General features: G+C 33.6%; 1 protein-coding gene across 18 annotated transcripts in view; it reads right to left on the reverse strand.

Moving 5' to 3' along the window:
- LOC148953208 (ATP-dependent RNA helicase vasa-like) overlaps window positions 1–20,421 on the reverse strand; it is a 152,188-nt gene that overhangs the window by 33,429 nt on the left and 98,338 nt on the right. For 11 of the 18 annotated variants that reach the window (XM_089088363.1, XM_089088364.1, XM_089088362.1 and 8 more), the window contains 6 exons: window positions 16,565–16,685; window positions 14,539–14,612; window positions 11,520–11,640; window positions 9,510–9,583; window positions 7,468–7,573; window positions 1,096–1,139 (listed from right to left, as the gene is read on the reverse strand). The gene's annotated coding sequence lies outside the window, so the exon portion shown is untranslated. Of the gene's footprint in view, window positions 1–1,095; window positions 1,140–5,596; window positions 5,616–7,467; window positions 7,574–9,509; window positions 9,584–11,519; window positions 11,641–14,538; window positions 14,613–16,564; window positions 16,686–20,421 lie in introns of those variants that run through there. The other 7 variants (XM_089088373.1, XM_089088379.1, XM_089088372.1 and 4 more) reach the window with 4 other exon arrangements.

Genomic DNA, 20,421 nt, shown 5'->3' on the forward strand with positions numbered 1-20,421 from the left:
GAAGCTATTTTTTGGATTTATTATCCATGTTGAAACGAAGCGAAAAAAAACGAGTTGATCATATCTGTTTTTTTTTGTTTGTTTTTTTTAATCCATAACTCAATTTAAAAAGCACCTTCGAATGCCCAACCCCAAGATACCCCTTAATACCATAGATTACTCCTTAACACGACTTAAGATTAGCTTCCTTGATTAATAATGTTTATAATATTAGTCAATCAAAAAAACAGAGGGAGCTTTAAACACAGCCCACCATAAAGCAACATAAAGACCAACTCATACCCTTTTTAGATGAAAACAGACAATCTTATGCCAGAGTGGTGAAAACCAAATACAGAAAGGGCGGAACAACAGAATAAAAAGCTTATAAAAAAATCTTGCACTCAAAAAGTTGACTCTTCTTCCGGGATTAAGTTGTCACAAAGAAAAATCAAAAAGCGGAAGTCAACCGTTTCTTCTTTTAATTTGCGTAGTATTTCACAGGTAACTTCACGCTAGTAGGGATTTAAAAGGGCTATTTGTCTCACCAAAAATAAGCAAAAATGTCACTGAAATACTAAACTGCGTATTTTATGTTGTTTTTACTATAATCTTTGTAAAAAATGGCAAGCAAATATTTTGCTCCCTTGCCTCACTACTCCCCTCCAACCACCAATGAAATACAAGCGGACATTTTAATCAAATTAGAGAAAGGTAGTCTCTCTTTCGGACTGTTTACCCCGGCAGGAATGCCACACATAGCAATCCCGACCGAAGTCGGAGAACCATTTAAAAAACAGCGCGATTTCCATATTTTTATTTATTTTTTTAAACAGCTTATGATAATTTCTATTTCCAGTTGCTTTTACAATGACGCTGCGTCATCGATAAAAGATACCAAAAACCTTGATCTTACCCTCATTTGAAAGATTTTTGTATTTGAGATTCATCAAAAACCTTTAGACATTAAAATTCAATGTTTTAAACTACGTTGGCAAATTTATCTAAAATTAGAATGATCGAGAGACATGGACTTTACTTCACTTAATAATAGATTTCCAAAATTATCACAAACGGTCCAAGAGCGAAAACATTGCAAAATACATAAAAACTTACCCTTCAATTTTCCTATTGCCATTTTCCTGCGTTTATTAAAGGTCCTGAAATGGATGAAAAGACATTAATAAAAAATGTAACAGTTTTGTTTCTGCAGCTAATAATACAAGAGAATCAGAGAGGTATTATAATCAAACAAGAATCATAAACACAGACCAAAATTAGAATCATCATAAAAAAAACATAACTTGCTTGACCTAGCTGCTCTATACAAGGACATAAAACTGTGTAATATTTAATGATTTTCTTATGGGATTAGACTGAAAATTCCCATAAAAGCTGCATCTCCACAATTTAACATAACTTCAGATTCAAAACGTATCTTTATAAACAAGACCCTTACTCTAAAATCGCCTTAAAATCGCACAAATCTAATGGCATTAAAACCAAGTAACAATTCAAACTCTAAGAAAAAACTATAAAAATTAAATTCTACTCAAAAAGGAGCGCCTTAGCTCCGCCTTCGAGTTCAACTGAGAGATAGACGCGTGCTATCACCTCGATTGACCAAAGCAATACCAGTTTGACGTTAGCATTCGCTTTGATTCGGACCAAATTAAATAATGAGTGATAGTGAGATAGTGATTGGATTGTTGGACAATTTAGTCGATGAAGATTATGATCGTGAGAGGCGTGGAAGGCAATACAAAGCTAATTCGCGTCGCAGAATACTAGGTAAAAGATTAAAAGAAAACACGTCAAATGACGCTCTATTCAAAAAGATTTCTGAAGAACGTTCTGGTACCAAAGAGGGTCCCAAGATCCATAAGAAACTTGCCAAAGTTGCAAATAGAGGTTTCTCTGAGCCTTTGGAAATAGTGAAGCTAAAAGAGTTATTTGAGCGTCACCATAGGGCTGCGAATACAGATAAAACTGTTCCTCCAAAGGTGAATAGTGAAATTTGAGCTATTCTCTCATTACAGGCTAAACAAAGGGATGCTAAGGCACTTCAAGTGCAGCGGACAATTGTTCACTCAACATTTTGTGTTTTAGAGGCAGCAAATGCGATTCTTGAGCTAGAAAATGAGCATATTAAAGAAAAGGTTGTCAAAAACCTTACAGATGCAGTTCACATGCTTGGCCTCACCAATTATGAACTAAGTTTAAAAAGACGTCAAGCAATAAAATTCGAAGTGAGCCCAGATCCCATTGTAGCACCAGCCTTATGCGCTCCTGAAGTCAAAGTCCTGGAGTTTCTTTTTGACAAAGCTGTTACCAAAACAACGTCTAAAGGCATATCCGTGGCGGATTTGAAAAAATCTTTTGGAAAACCAAAAAACGTGCAAGGGCCCTACCGTTATCGCCGATGGCAGAACGAGGCCCCCGTCCAAGTTATCGCAGAAGGCAGGGCCAGGACCGTCAAGAGAGGTCCAAATTCCAGAATTTCCAGAAAAGGGATTGCAAATAGCTGGTATGCAATATTTAACATACCCCGCCCTTGATTTTTATGATTTTTTTCTGAATTTCAATAGGCAGTCACAAAATTTGACTGATAACTTTAAAGCGGGGAGAATTAGTAAGTTCGTCTCAATATAACAGTCAATAAGCAGTGATTTGAATATTTTGAATATTGTAGTCTCAGGCTATAAGATTGAATTTGAGAAAACACCATTAAAAGCTTTGAAAACAAAAACTAAAGTTTTACGTTTGAAGAAATACAGGCTATAAGAAAAGAAGTTGATATTTTATTGCATAAAGGTGTTATTGTTAAAATACCCGGCTTCAGAATAAGGGAAATACGTTGTATTTCTCCCGTTTTTACAGTCCCAAAGAAAGATGGGTCTACTCGGTTTATTCTTAATCTTAAAAATTTAAATGGAAACATTAAATATTACCATTTTAAAATGGAAAGTGTTCATTCTGCGGTTGTTTTGATGACAAAAAATTGTTATATGGCCTCTATTGACCTAGTCGATTTTTATTATTCATGCCCTTTGGACTTTGACGATCAAATGTGGCTTTGTTTTCAAGTTGACCTTTGTTATGCGTCCACTTCAATGCCAAATGGGTTATCATCTGCTCAAAGGCTTCTTGCGAAACTTATGAAGCCTGTTATCCCCCTACTTCGAAGAAAAGGGTATTTGTCAGTTGTGTATTTAGATGATTCTCTCCTTCTGGTAAGGTGAGATTTACAATGTCAAAATAATGTCTATGAAACAGTGAAATCACTGTCTGAGCTGGGCTTTGTGATTCCTCCAGGAAAGTCAGTTCTCATTCCAAGCCAACAGATAGAATTTTCTGTTTTTTTGTTAGATTTGCGATCAATGCGTATTTTCCTGCCGGAAAGAAAAATTAAAAAAGTTATAGATTTGGTTTCAAAAATTCTTATTCAAAATTGACTACGATTCAAGAATTGGCCGAAACTCTTGGCGTTCTTGTTTTAACAATTCCAGCAGTAGAATTAGGGCCTTTATATTACCGGAAAGCGGAATCGTTGAAAACTCAAGCATTAAGGTACGCGAAGGGTGATTTTGCGGCAAGGATAATTTTAACATCCGATGTAAATTCAGAACTACAATGGTGGTTGGATATTGCCAATCATACTTCTAAAGCAATTGAGTCTAGATCAATTGGCAAATATTTGTGTAGTGATGCGTCGAAACTAGGTTGGGTACTCGTGGATGAATATTCCATGAAAACGGCCACAGGTGAATGGTCCTCTGAAGAGAAGAGATTTGATATCAATGTTTTAGAAACGAAGGCTGTTTATCTAGGATTAAAATGTTTTGCTCATGATATTAAAGGCATGCATGTCCGGCTGCGTTCTGACAATATAACCACAGTAGCTTATATAAATAAAATGGGAGGATGAAAATCTAAATTTTGTAATTATTTCGTAAATAAGGTCTAGCAGCTAGTATTGCAGGGCAAAGGGTGGATATCTGCAGAACATGTGCCTGGAGTTGTTAATATCGCGGATACAGCATCACGAGAATGAAAAAGAATGGAAATTGGATTCTGAAATATTTATTACTTTGAATTTTTTGGTATGTCAGTCAATAGCTATTGATTTGTTTGTGACTAGATTAAATTTTCAGATTAAACCATTTCTTTCTTGGAAACCAGATCCAGAATGTTTTTTCGTAGATGCGTTTGCAATGAATTGGAAGCCTTATTTCTTTTATGCATTCCCCCCATTCAGTTTACTTCTGAGGACCCTTCAGAAGGTGAAAACAGATCAGGCCACTGGTATTTTGATCTTTCCAAATTTGACCAAACAAGTATGGTATCCCTTACTATTAAAGCTTTTAATAGGAAGTCCAATATTTCTACCAAATGATATTTTTACTTTGTCTCTCCCACAGAAACCGACCTTGCACCATCCATTGTCCAAGACGTTACGCCTAGCGGCTTGTGTCGTCTCCGGCAAAGGCTTCACCACCAAGGATATTCTCCCTCCACAGTCGATATTATCATGGATGGATGGCGGGATTCGACTAAGCGCCAGTACAAAGTTTACATTGAAAAATGGATCGACTTTTGTGGAATAAACACATTCCAGGCCTTGGAGGCAACTCTACCGGAGACTTTGACCTTTCTTACCGATCTTTTTCACGCAGGTGTTGAATAAAGTGCTATTAATACTCCCAGGAGGACTTTATCGGCAATTTTACCAAGCTTTCGGTTAGGCAGTAATCACATCACCAAGAAGTTCATGAAAGGTGTCTTTAATAGAAGGCCTAGTCTACCCAAGATTTCAAGTATTTGGGATGTAAAATGTGTATTCGGTCTCTTTAGACTGCCAGCTTTGGATATCGAAAATCTTCAATTACAGACACTAACACAAAAATTAGCAGTTTATTGAATTTATCAGCTTGTGAAAGAGTTCAGTTTTTGGCCAGTTTATCATTTAGTAATATGATACATAATGACGATGGAAGTTTTGATTTTCAAATCATTGTGTTTTTAAAAACAACGAAACCGGGCAACCACAAATTAGTAGTTAAATTTCGGCCTTATTAAGAGTCGTCCTTGTGACCGGCGACGAACCTAGCTAGGTATATTAAAATGACATCATATCCGAATAGAAACGACGCACTTTCTTACATATCGTAAGCCTCATACTGCTGCGTCTAAGTCATCTATTTCTAGATGAATAAAAGAAGTTTTATTTCTTGCAGGTATAGATATCAGTGTTTATGGTGCTCATAGCACACGGTCTGCCTCAACGTCCCACCCTAAAGCAAGAGGAATTGATGTAGATCAAATCATAAAAAATGTAGGCTGGACAAATGCCAAAACGTTGGCAAGGTTTTATAATAAACCAATTGAAAGTGGTCAGCAGTTATCTGTCTTTTGAATTTATTCACTGTAATTTGTTACATTTGAAATATCTTCCTATAAATGAATTTTTGTACAACAACCTCTTTTTATGAATAAGGCTATTGTTGATCATTAGTGTTGGTTTAGCTAATGCTGAACTTCAAAATCTCAGTTGAACTCAAGGCGGAGCAATGACGCTCGTTTTGGAGTAGAATTGATAAATTAAACAAAAACTTACCAAGTTTGAAGTTTGGTTGTAATTCTACTCCAAAGAAGGAGCGCCAGCGCATATGAGAGTTCAACTGCCCTCCCAATTCCCTTCCCGTTGAACTCTCAGCGTTTCATCATGAGCTTAACCACTGCATATTATAATGACTTTAAAATACTGGTGTTGCTTTGGTCAATCGAGTCGATTGCACGCGTCTATCTCTCAGATGAACTCTCAGCTACGCTGGCGCTCCGTCTTTTGAGTAGAATTACAACCTAACATCAAACTTAGTAAGTTTTCGTTTAATTTATCAATTATCTTTACTAACTACTTAACAAAATATATGGCAACTTCTTTTGAGACCTCTATATTTCAGTCATAAGGGCGAACAAACGGGTGCACTTCATTTTACAGAGCTTTCAAGCTATCTTGGGTATTTCCGTGACCGTTCAAACAAGTCCCCGCTTCGCCTTGAGCAACTCACCTTATAAATTATGATTCATCAAGTCTCACTTGACCTACGTCTGACAAGAAAATGTACAGCTCATTTTTCAGAGGTTTAATATAACTCGTAATCAAATCGAACTTAATTACGTTAAAATATAACTGAACTTGAACAATTGGAAAGACCAAAACTAACAGTAAACAACAAGTTTCTTAGTTAAGTTTTCAGACAGAGACCAATTTTCTCAAGGTAAAACAAAGCAACCAAGGTCACTTTGAATTTCAACATATCTGCCTGACAACAGAATTCATGAAATATTCCCACAAGACTTTCAGAGGCAACACAACAGCGGTGCCCACAATAAAGGCACAGAAGGCACCAATGTATTATTATTAATTTATTTCTTAAATGAATCATTCATTTATTTCTTCAGGAAATATGTCCAGGAAATATAATTTTCTTTGTTAAAATATAACTGAACTAGAAACAGAGGAAGCAACTGGAAAGACAAAATTTAACAGTGATCAATAAGTTTCTTAGTTAAGTTCTTTCAGACTATGACAATCTGTTTCATGAAAAATAAAAAACAAAACAAACCAGGTCACTGCTAATTACGTCTAGTATGCATGAGAACAAAATTCCTGAAATATTAAAGTAAACGTTCTTAAAAAAGAATATTACTTGGAATTTCGAGCTAAAAGAGTGCACTTCTATCTACAAAGAAAAATTATCTTTTTGAGACAGCCAAGTGAAAATAACTGTGAATATTAATTATAATATTCAAAACTAATAAAGAGAGCAAAACGACAAAAAACTAATAAAGATCGAATAAAAGGAGAATTATGTGTACAAAGAAAATAATAATAATTCAGTCAAACAAAAAGAATATTCAGAAAGGGATATCGAGATATTACAAGAGCCTACAACAGTACTTAACCATTAAAAATTCTACCAACCATTTTTAACTACCAGTAATAGTCTGATAATAATAAGTCCAGAGAAGAAAGTAGTATTAACGCTACAAGACTTAATTCGGACCTTCCTTTATGTATAATCCAGTTTCTTTTAGTGTTTTTTTTTTCTCGTGGATCCCCGTTTTAAGTGAGTATATCATACAAGAGCCCTGTTTCGGTAAATATATCTAAGAGGGTCTCAGTTAGATATATACTGAGTCGCCAATAGGAAATAGACATTGAAAAGACAACTTAAATATAAAAAAAAAAAAACAATAAGAAATTTGTTTAGGAAAAAATTAGCATAAGCAGTGCTAGCGTTCTTTTTGCATAAATTATCATTAAGAGCTAAAACTAAATATATAAATAATTAAACCAATCTGAAAACTCCAAAATCCCTTCCCGTATGTGAAGGTTTTTTTATATATATATAGTTAACAACAACAACAGAAAAAAAAAAGAAGAAGCAAATCTATAATATAGGTCTCAGTAAATTTCCTTACTTAATTTTATTGGAAGTTGGGTGGCGTAGTATCATAAGCATCCTCTTTACAATTTTATTGGTAGAACTTTAAATGTCTCCCTGAATGTTCGCGCAGACACAATTACCTAGAAATCAAAAAGATTAAAAGTGAACAGAAAAGAAAAGTTTTGAAGGTTATAACTTACATAAAGTATAATCAGAAAAAAAAAAATTAGCAACATAAAATCATTCAGACATATGCTTGTCAATAAAGCATCATTTAATAAAAATAAGCGGTTATTTTTATTTTTTTTACATATCAATAATATCAATACACAGATGCAGAATACGGAATAAAGAAAATGGATTATTATAGATAATTAAGGATCAGATAAATGGTTGATTTCAAGTCCTTGATCAAATGATTATAATAGAAATCCTAATACAAAAAATTGGTAACAGTTTTGGTCGAAGACTGAGCGCCTTTGTAGGTCATATCCCTAATCTATTCGATTTTCTTTGAGTTGGGTTCAGCCTTTGCTATTTGTCAAATAGACTTGTCAAAAGACTAATTAGTCCTCTTCCATCCAGCTTTCCAATTGGATATTCAGAACTAAAGGCTCGGCACACAGACATTAATGAATCAGTTTTTATCTAAGTCCCTCCTAGACCTCTTGCATCCAGCTTTATAATAAGACATCCGAAGCTAAATATTCAGCTCATAGCATAATTACACAGAGGAATGTGACGTACCTACAAACATACCTGTACAAAGGAGCCCCTAATCAATGGGTTATTCAAAGAACCCACATAAAATAATAGCCTCAATGTGTGTTGTTTTTTTTTTTTTTTTTTTTTTTAATATCCCCACCCTTAAGAAAAAAGATCCACCATGGATGGAAAAATAGCATAAAATGTGAACCAAACAGTGAAGGATGGTAAAAAAAAACAAAAAACAACACACCTGTACAATGGAACCCCCTTCCCCGCTCTTCCAATTCAAAGAAACAGAAAGAAAAACTTCGCGTTAACAGGCCCTTTAATGTTTCACAGTCCCTATCTCCCAACCCAGAAAAAAAATCTTCCGACACTTAAACTGTGGATTTGCGCATTTTTGGATCAATATTTGCAAATCGCTTACTTTATTTCGTTTCCGGGCATTGAGTGATATTAAAGATAAGCTGGAACTGGGGTACGCCAAAATTGTCCCCAACAGGGGAAGATATAACAGAAAAGCATTGGCTAAATTGTACTCGAGTTGTGACCATGCAGTTTTGTTCCCAGCTGGCCTTCACATCCTGTTTCGGCCAGGGGATATTAGCGATATTAGAATTATTTATTTTAGATATTGCAAGTTTTTATTGTATCTACCTCGCAGATACAGTAATAGAAAGATGATGCGGATTTTTGGCGCTCCGGATATTGTAAATTGTTTTGTCAGACAAAGTAGCCGTCTTCAAGAGAACATTTATGCTACTTTGGGTGTTAACCACCCGCTTATCCGGGTAGCCACAGCGCATTGAGTGTAATATTTATTTATTGTGTTGTTGTTAAATGCATCTTTGTGTTTTTTTTTGTTTGTTTATTATTTTTTTTTTCTCTTTTCTTGTGTTACTCCACTTCATTTTCTGTATAGTGGGTCAAAAATAAATTATTATTATTATTAAATAGAAGGTAGCAGTATCTTTTTGTTGCAACTAACAATAATCATAAGGGTTTAGCCAAACAAACATTACAGAAACAAAATATATAATTCCTTTTTTTTAGTATTCAAATGTCTTTTTCTGATTCATCAGAAACATCAAAAATCATCAGAAACTGATTCGGAAACTAGAACCACATGAAAAAACATTACAAGAAATCAAAAATAGATTCTGAAAAGATATGAAATTGCTCTGCCACAATGTACTCGTAAATCCTAATTTAAGCCGATGATGGAGGGATATGTCAACAGCTAAAGACGGCGAAAAACATGTGAATCCATTTCGAATCAGCAAAGCAATATCAAGAGGTAAAAAAAAAAAAAAAAAAACAGACATAAAGAAAAACGGAAAAACAAAATCATACGCGAAGATGACTAACCACAATTTCCATGATTTTAATGATATGACCGTACTTCTGATAATCATTTTCCAACAGGAATGTACGCTCCAGCCCTAAAAAAAAGAAAATTCAATCGTATACTTATCAACTGAGGCCACTATTAACAACTATTTAGTACTATGCCTCAGAAGGAAAGGAAGCAGAAGGTTTTGTTACATAATTTTTCAAACGGTAACTCCTGTTATAATCACAAGCAAAAAACAAAATCAGACAACTTATTGAAAAAAAAAACTGGCCTACAAAATTTAAGATAAAAAAAATCACTCCTCAAGCCCTTCTTTCAAACTATTCCCATGTGTGACATAATTCGAATTCCCCTAAGCTATTGCAAGTTTCCAAAACCTAATGTGAGTTCTCTAAAAGCAAAACCGCAAGCAAAAGGCAAAAAGGAGCATAGGAGAGTAGAACTTTACTTAATGAGCTTTTTACTTTTCTGATGAATAGTGAATACAATCAGTAAACAAACCTTTTATAAATCAATAACCTCAAATTTATAGAAAAACATACACACCACCTCAAGCAGGACACCCAAAATGTTTCCATTGAACCAATGGAATTTGAATAATTGTCTTTTTCAATAACGAGAATAGAACAAAAAAAAAATGAATTAAGGAAGTTAAAATTGTGAACAGCTATAAATAAAGAAATCTAACGCAAAATATTTATCTAAAATTGACTTTTATGAATTCAAGTTGTTCTTTATATAAACAATTTATTTCTAAAATACAAAGGAAACTAAATCCATTTTAGGTCAGTTAATACCTCAAAACTTCAATTTTCAAAGATGTTTCTTTTGGTTGCTTCAAAATCTCCGTAAATATGTCCAAAATTTCGGTAAAAACCACAGAATTAAGACCCTTACAACTTTCAAGCACTAAGCTAAAACCGACGGACTAGAAAAAAAGAGTTGTCCTGCCAAACATTAAAAATAGCTTCTGCCATCTGGACCGGTTTTACGCCTAAGATACCTTAATATCTGAATTTTCTAAGAATTTTCTTGGTAAATTAAAATTACTAAATTTTAAAATTTAAGATTCCTGTTTTTAAAGATTTACATAATACTTGAAAACAAAACCATCTCCAACAAAGAACAAAGATTTTCTTTTAAACAGTTTACAGAAGTTGGTATTTCCAGTTATTTTTACCTCCAACGTTACATCATTGAGTAGAGGTATGAAAAATTGTCTTATTGCTCTTCTTTGAAAGTTTCTTCTTTTTTCAATTTTTCAAACCATACTCGTAACTCTCGATAAGTTTTTTTTTTTTTTCTATCAATAAGAATTCAGAAACGACTAAAGTAACAGAAGAAATTTTAGATTACATATTGTTTTGGACAAGGTATTCAATCCAAACTTCCTCAAAAAGTTTCAGACAATAAAATTAAATGTTTTGAACTAGGCTGGCACCTTCAAAAATCAAATTTCAAGAGTCCAAGAACAATTTTTATTTCTATTAAGAAATAAACTTTTTAAGTAATTTTTATTTCTTTTAAGCCCGATGGTGTAGGAGGTAAGATTTTTTCATATAATAGCTATCAAAAGCCCGGCTGGACCGAATTCGTATTTCGGGGTCAAAACAAAAACATTAAAATAGATTTAAAACAATCATACACATAAAACTGGCAGTAGAATGCACCATCTTTTTGTCAAAATTGCGAAAAATTGGCCTACCATATTTTCAAATATGAATGGGACAAGTCGAAGTAAATCTTATTTTGATTTTGGATCATCCGCGGGGCTTCAGCTTTAAACAAAAAATAAGATATGTTCCGAATGCATTCAAAAAAAAAAAAACTTTCAAGAGTCCAAGAACAAATTCTGTACAGAAAGCTTTTGGTATTCACTATTCACATTAGTAAGCTTGGGATTAACACAGTACAGGACCTTTAAATTATTCTGTTAATTATTAAACTACTTAAATGGCTAAAAAAAAAAGCTGTCTTTTCAGGAACAATTAAAGCAAAATATTCTAATCTCAAGGCTTACTTACAGGCAACGATAATTTCAACTTTAAATCCTCGGGATGCGACCGACATTGGAGAAAGCAAAGCGGCGATTGGTCTCTTTCAAATATTATTAGGAACTACAACTTCACTGGGATATTTTCAGAACTGGGGAAAGAGAAGTTCATAGTTAGTTGAATTACATAAACCCTTACTATTTTTGATGACCGGTGAAAATAATTCAGGAATTGGATCCTAGAAATAATCAGGAATCAGCAACAGCCTCTAGTTTATCATCATTAGGTGGAGAAGTTTACAAAAATGTCACAGTAATTAGGATACATCCGATGTTTCTATTGAACGACTAGAATCTTTGGAATGAAAAAAATATATGGTAAATCTAAAACTCATACTTTTAACCTTGGAAATTTTTATAATTCGAGCTTCGATGATATCAATACTAGGTATATATAAGGGGGTTCTAGGCGTTTACCCCCCCCCCCTCCCGGGAAAAATAAGGCTTTCCAAATTTGAGAATTTTATTGTAGTTTTATTTTTTTAATTTCCGTAGGGGGAAGGCATTTTGGTACTTGTGTATTATGTGCCACTCACTCAAGTTCAGACTGTGTAAAATTCGAGAATTAACCGGTTTATTCGTTAATTTGTTTTTTTTCAGCTTAGCATGGGAAATATATAAATTGGGCTATATATGCACCTAAGGAGCGGGGGGGGGGTAAAATATTTGGACAGTTTTAACTCAGAAAACAATTCTTTCTAGGTATATGACCACTCAAAAATTACAGAAGAATAGCGAGGTATCTGGAAATTTTGTTAACAAAAAAAAAAAAAAAAAAAAAAAAAAAAAAAAAAAAAAAAAAAAAAAAAAAAACTGTAATTTTTCATTTAAATGTTTTTACCAAGTGTTAAGTGTTTTTTGTTTTTTTTTTTTTTTTTTCAATGATGGCTTTTCCAAGTATTAAGTACTATTATTAGGTTAATGCAGTGTTTCATTGAAGTGTTTCATGATGATCGCTGATCAAAGTTTATGTTATTTTTGCCTTTCAATTTATGTTATTTTATTGTGTTCAAGACCGTACACTTGGCTTTAAAATACACTTATCTATCTATCTATGTAATATGCAGAGTAATTGTACCAACACATTTTGCATGTATACCCGCTATACTTTACCCCCCCCCCCTCTAATTTACAAATCTATAGCCCAAATTTAGTTCTGCAGTAACGAAGAAAATAACGAAAAAACCGGTTTGTTCTCGAATTTTACACAGCGTAAACTTTAGTGAGTGGCACATAATACACAAGTACCAAAATTCTCAAATTTGGAAAGCAATTTTGAAAGTTGAAGAGTATTTGTTGAAATCAAAGTAACCTTGTTAACCTGTGGCACTCTTGATTTCCATTTTGAAGCTTAAAACTCATCTTTTGGTGTGTTTTAAGGAGGAGGATGAATTCAGTTTTTATTACATTGCTGAAAACGGGGCCACTAAATGAGGCCCCGAATCCCTTTTCTGACATGTTTTATTTTCTTCTATTAGCTTAGTCGTATTAAAAAAAAAAAAAAAAACTCTTTGGTATAATTTTCTAGCAGTATTGCTTCATTAATGTCTTCCTTATTCGATTAGAATAAGATAAAATCTCTTATTCAAAAAAATCGCTTAAAGTCTATTATACCGTTAAATTGTTCATCTCCAGTAAAGAGGCGATTTTTTTTTATTTTCTTTTTACTCTTTCTCGAAGTAATATCACCTCGGCGAATATTCAGAAAACTAAAGAAAATTTTCTAAACTATACACAGTTTAAGTTTTTTGATTGCCAATTCAGTTTTTTTTTTTTTAGAAAACAAAATGTTGTAGGCTATTATTAAAGGGCATTTTGCTAAGAATTAAATTTGAAAAAGCAGCCATTAGGCAACTTAATATTTACGTACATGTTAAAATAAATATTCATCATTCCAAAAACCAGCCTTCATGTTAATTTGATTTTTCACACTGGTCCTATAAATAAGGAGAACACTATAAGGACAATTTATATTTCTCTATAGTAAAATATTAAACTAAAAGGTATAAACTAAAAGGTAAATATATAAAACGTATATTAAACTAAAAGGTATTAAATAAAAAGGGTTATCAGTATCCTTTTGGCTTGCTTAGTCATTGAGAGCATAGCGCTCCCTGGCAACAATTCTGTCCTCATGTTTTTCAACTTTTCTTCCTAATATCATTTTTTCATGTTAAAACTCAATCTTTTATGAGACGATGTAGTAACAGTATCAACTTCATGCACTGTTATGGAATTGTCCTAGGTCAAAGTTACATGCAATTCAAGTTCGGAGCTGCCACAAAAACTAATTTTAGGAATTGTTGGGATACTGAACCCAAAAATTAAACTATCTGAAAGATGTCGCTTGTTAGGTTTTCACGAACATATGATTAATAAGAATTCAAGTCAAATAATCTTAAATTTATCTTTTGTATTTATTAAATATACCCATCATGGAACAATAATGATTATAATATTTGCCTCTCAAAAATAGAAAGAGAGAGAGAGGGGGGGGGGATGCACAGACCGGAGAAAAATTATTGTGTCTCCTCCCTCCGCCAGGGAAATCCAATCACGCTGTCATTTAAACAGAAGGTAGCAGTATCTTTTTGTTGCAACTAACAATAATCATAAGGGTTTAGCCAAACAAACATTACAGAAACAAAATATATAATATTCCTTTTCTTAGTATTCAAATTTTGTTTTTCTGTTTCAATCTCTTTAACATGAAAAAATCATCAGAAACTAATTCGGAAACTAGAACCACATGAAAAAACATTACAAGAAATCAAAAATAGATTCTAAAAGATATGAAATTGCTCTGCCACAATGTACTCGTAAATCCTAATTTAAGCCGAAGATGTAGGGATATGTCAACAGTCGAAGACGGCGAAAAACATGTGAATCCATTTCATATCAGCAAAGCAATATCAAGAGGTAAAAAAAAAAAAAAAAAAACAGACATAAAGAAAAACGGAAAAACAAAATCATACGCGAAGATGACTAACCACAATTTCCATGATTTTAATGATATGACCGTACTTCTGATAATCATTTTCCAACAGGAATGTACGCTCCAGCCCTAAAAAAAAGAAAATTCAATCAGATACTTATCAACTGAGGCCACTAGTAACAATAATTTAGGACTATGCCTCAGAAGGAAAGGAAGCAGAAGGTTTTGTTACATAATTTTTCAAACGGTAACTCCTGTTATAATCACAGGCAGAAAACAAAATTAGACAGCTTAATGAAAAAAAACAAACTGGCCTACGAAATTTAAGATAAAATCATCACTCCTCATGTCCTTCTTTCAAATTATTCCCATGTTTGTGACATAATTCGAATTCCCCTAAACTATTGCAAGTTTCCGAAACCTAATGTGAATTCTCTAAAAGCAAAACCGCAAGCAAAAGGCAAAAGGAGCATATGAGTAAAACTTTATTTAATGAGCTTTTTACTTTTTGCTTGATGAATTTTTATTTTCTGATGAACAGTGAATACAATCAGTAAACAAACCTTATATAAATCAATAACCTCAAATTTATAGATATTTATAGAAAAACATACACACCACCGCAAGCAGGACACCCAAAATGTTTCCATTGAACCAATGGAATTTGAATAAGTGTCTTTTTCAATAACGAGAATAGAACAAAAAAATGAATTAAGGAAGTTAAAATTGTGAACAGCTATAAATAAAGGAATCTAACGTGACATATTTATCTAAAATTGACTTATGAATTCAAGTTGTTCTTTATATAAACAATTTATTTCTAAAATACAAAGGAAATTAAATCCATTTTAGGTCAATTAATACCTCAAAACTTCGATTTTCAAAGATGTTTCTTTTGGTTGCTTCAAAATCTCCGCAACTATGTCCAAAATTTCGGTAAAAACCACAGAATTAAAACCCTTACAACTTTCTAGCAATAAGCTAAAACCGACCGACTAGATAAAAAAAAAGAAAAGTCATGCAAAACATTGAAAATAGCTTCTGCCATCTGGAACCGATTTTACGTTTAAACATACCTTAATATCTCAATTTTCTAAGTATTTTCTTGGTAAATTAAAATTACTAAATTTTAAAATTTAAGATTCCTGTTTTTAATGATTTATATATTACTTTAAAACAAAACCATCTCCAACAAAGAACAAAGATTTTCTTTTAAACAGTACAGAAGTTTTTATTTCCAGTAATTTTCAACTCCAACGTTACATCATTGAGTAGAGGTATGAAAAATTGTCTTATTGCTCTTCTTTGAAAGTTTCTTCTTTTTTCAATTTTTCAAACCATACTCGTAACTCTCGATAAGTTTTTTTTTTTTTTCTATCAATAAGAATTAAGAAACGTTATTTTAGATTACATATTGTTTTGGATAAGGCATTCAATCCAAACTTCCTCAAAAAGTTTCAGACAATAAAATTAAATGTTTTGAACTAGGCTGACACCTTCAAAAATCAAATTTCAAGAGTCCAAGAACAATTTTTATTTCTATTAAGAAATAAAATTTTTAAGTAATTTTTATTTCTTTTAAGCCCGATGGTGTAGGAGGTAAGATTTTTTCATATAATAGCTATCAAAAGCCCGGCTGGACCGAATTCGTATTTCGGGGTCAAAACAAAACATTAAAATAGATTTAAAACAATCATACACATAAAACTGGTAGTAGAATGCACCGTCTTTTTGTCAAAATTGCGAAAAATTGGCCTACCATATTTTCAAATATGAATGGGACAAGTCGAAGTAAATCTTATTGATTTTGGATCATCCGTGGGGCTTCAGCTTTAAACGAAATATGAGATATGTTCCGAATGCATTAAAAAAAAAAAAAAAAAAAAACTTTAAATAGTCCAAGAACAAATTCTTTAAAGAAAGCTTTTGTTATTAACTATTCACATTAGTAAGCTTGGGATTAACACAGTACAGGACCTTTAAATTATTCTGCTAATTATTAAACTACTTAAATGGCTAAAAAAAAGCTGTCTTCTCAGGAACAATTAAAGCAAAATATTCTAATCTCAAGGCTTACTTACAGGCAACGATAATTTCAACTTTAAATCCTCAGGATGCGACCGACATTGGAGAAAGCAAAGCGGCGATTGGTCTCTTTCAACTATAATTCGGAACTACAACTTCACTGGGATATTTTCAGACCTGGGGAAAGAGAAGTTCATAGTTAGTTGAATTACATAAACCCTTACTATTTTTGATGACCGGTGAAAACAATTCAGGAATTGGATCCTAGAAATAATCAGGAATCAGTAACAGCCTCTAGTTTATCATCATTAGGTGGGGAAGTTTACAAAAATGTCACAGTAATTAGGATACATCCGATGTTTCTATTGAACGACTAGAATCTTTGGAATGAAAAAAATATATGGTAAATCTAAAACTCATACTTTTAACCTTGGAAATTTTTATAATTCGAGCTTCGATGATATCAATACTAGGTATATATAAGGGGGTTCTAAGCGTTTACCCCCCCCCCCTCCGTGAAAAATAAGGCTTTCCAAATTTGAGAATTTTGTTCTAGTTTTATTTTTTTAATTTCCGTAGGGGGAAGGCATTTTGGTACTTGTGTATTATGTGCCACTCACTCAAGTTCAGACTGTGTAAAATTCGAGAATTAAAAGGTTTCTTCGTTAGTTTTTTCTTTCAGCTTAGCATAGGAAATATATAAATTGGGCTATATATGCACCTAAGGAGCGGGGGGGGGGGGGGCGGGGTAAAATATTTGGACAGTTTTAACTCAGAAAACAATTCTTTCTATATGAAAATTAATTCTTTAGGTATATGGCCACCAAAATATTACAGAAGAATAGCGAGGTATCTGGAAATTTTGATAACCAAAAAAAAAAAAAAAAAAAAAAAAAAAAATATATTTATATATATATAAAGTAAATGTAATGTTTCATTTAAGTGTTTTTACCAAGTGTTAAGTGTTTTTTTTTTCAATGACAGCTTTTCCAGGTATTAAGTACTATTATTAGGTTAATGCAGTGTTTCATTGAAGTGTTTTATGATGATCACTGATCAAAGTTTATGTTATTTTTGCCTTTCAATTTATGTTATTTTACTGTGTTCAAGACCGTATACTTGGCTTTAATATACACTTGTCTATCTATCTATGTAATATGCAGAGTGATTGTACAAAACAAATTTTGCTTGTAGACCCGCTATAATTTACCCCCCCCCCCTCTAATGTACAAATCGATAGCCCAAATTTAGTTCTGCAGTAACAAAGAAAATAACGAAAAAACCGGTTTGTTCTCGAATTTTACACAGCGTAAACTTTAGTGAGTGGCACATAATACACAAGTACCAAAATTCTCAAATTTGGAAAGCCTTATTTTCCACGTGGGGTATAAACCAGGGGGGGGGGAGTTTCTGGGGGGGACTAAACACCGGCCACCATATAAGGTCTGCGAAAGCACAGGATGGCTGGCCCCCAGCCTCCCATTGCACATCCTGGCAGAAGGGCTACGAAACGAAGATAAGCACCGCCGGTTTGGACCTTAAAGGTCTATTGCCGTCATACTTACTTACTATACAATAGTAGGTAAGTTGAATTTGGCACTTTTAAGCTAATAACCGATGATTGCTCTGTTGAGCATACAAACCACGGTCTGGAAAGAAAACCAAGAAATTCCATGTGTTATGGTTCGTTTATCCAATATCCAATGTATCAGAGGAGATACGCAATAAATAAAAGAACATGACAATTAACAGCTAACACTGTAAATAAAGAACTCTGAATTCGGAAGTTTCCCCAGGCAATAGCAGTCTGTTGCAAAACTTCAAAAAAGACATGGGCTAATTTTTAAGAACAGATATCAGCAACCCTTAAATTACCCATGAAAAATAAAGCGTCAAGTATTGCAACAAAGCCAGTGACGGAATTGTTTCATATAGGCAAATTCCTTAGTGCGTTTTGTCACCAAATAAAGGAAATCCGAGATGGATTGTGAAAATAAATTCTGAATTCTGAATTCGGGGGTTATGTGGGAGGATCTTTCCATGGAGGAAGTTTTCATGGCGGAAGAAACATTGCTATGAAGGGGGACTGGATCCTAGAAATAATGAGGAATCAGCAACAGCCTCTAGTTTATCATCATTAGGTGGAGATGTTTACAAAAATGTCACCGTATATAATATATAAGGGTGTGCGAAAGCACAGCATGGCTGGTCAACCCCCCCCCCCCACCCCATGCACATCCTAGCATAAGGACTACGAAACGTAGATCAGCACTGCTGGTTCGAACCTTAAAAGTCTAGTGCCGTCATACTTACTATACAATACTAGGTAAGTTGGATTTGGCGCTTTTAAGGTAATAACCGATCATTGCTCTGTGGAGCATACAAATCACGGTCTAGTAAGAAAACCCAGAAATTCCAAGTGTCATGGTTTGTTTATCCCATATATCAGAGGAGATATGCAATAAATCAAATAGCATAACATTTAACAGCCAAAATTGTAAATAAAGAACTCTGAATTCGGAAGTTTCCCCAGACAATAGCATTCCCTTGTAAAACTTAAAAAAAAGGCAGGGCTAAATTTTAAGAACGGATATGCACTGTATCAGCAACCCTTAAATTACCCATGAAAAAGAATGGGTCAGGTATTAGAACAAAGCCGGTGACGGAATTGATACAAAAAATTCCTTAGAGCGCTTTGTCACCAAATAAAGGAAATCCAAAATAGATTGTGAAAAAAACAAGTTCAATCTGTATAAAATTATATAATCAGCATTAACTTATTCTGTAAATAGAATTACATGAAAAAGCATTATAAGAAATTAAAAATAAATTTTGAAGATATGAAATTGCACTGCCAAATTATAGTCTACTCGTAAATCCTGATTTAAGCCGAAGATTTAGGGTTAGGTCAACAGCTAAAGACGACAAAATAAATACGAGTCCCTATCGTATCAGCAACGCATTATGAAAAGGTAAAAAAAAAAATCGCACAAAGAAATAAAGGGAAGCAAACTCATATGCGATGATCTTACCTGGGATTTCAAATGTCTACCTCGAGGTTTCAAATGTCTATTGAAAATGTCAATGTTCAAATATCTGTGTGAAAATAAACCTCGAGGTTTCAAATGTATGTTGAACCTTCTTTTGAAGGAGTCAACAGAGGGATTTGCAGGAATAACTTCCCCAGGAAGATCGTTCCAGATAGAGGTGCAACGCCGGATGAAGCTCTTCCTCAAGTACTCGGTTCTTGGCGTGTCCTCCTTTAGATAATTGGACCGAGCTGTGTGCCTTCGCGTCTGTCTTTTCCGTTGGATAAAGGGAGGAACAAAACGAGAGAGCTCGTTTGAGAGAGGCGAATTCATGTACTTGTAGAAAACAGGCATCGACACTACATCCAACCTTTCTTTTAGAGGCTGGAGCGAGTCATGTGCAGAGGCACAGCTAGCCCTGTTTGCCCTATCTTGAATCTTTTGGAGTGGTGCTAACACCGTTTTCGGGGCACCAGCATATAGCGGGTGTCCATATTCAGCTGTGGGTCTGATACAGGACTTGTAAAGTGGGATAATCGAGCTGGATGGAAGAAGGTTTTTACAGCGAAGAAAAACCTTTTCTAGTCGTTTTTCAGAAGTTTTTTAGGTTATTGTTATTTGACTTGTGGTTTAACTTGTTATTGTTGTTGAACTTGTTATTTTATTGTTTTGTTTATTGTTATTTTATTGTGGTTTAACTTGTTATTGTCTTAGGAAAATTTTCATCAACAAATTTCGGAAAATTCAAGTCCGAGCAAGACGAGTGTCCCGGACAACTGATACCCTGTTCTTCCTTTGAAATTATCTCAGTAGTTAATAATATAAAATAAGTTCATCACTTGGAGAGCAGTGAATAAAATCAGGAAATAAATCCTCAAGAACCT

The sequence above is a fragment of the Artemia sp. Qi Xiang Cuo genome, chromosome 4 (genome assembly GCF_049724085.1).
Source record: "Artemia sp. Qi Xiang Cuo chromosome 4, ASM4972408v1, whole genome shotgun sequence".
Classification (NCBI taxonomy): domain Eukaryota; kingdom Metazoa; phylum Arthropoda; class Branchiopoda; order Anostraca; family Artemiidae; genus Artemia; species Artemia sp. Qi Xiang Cuo.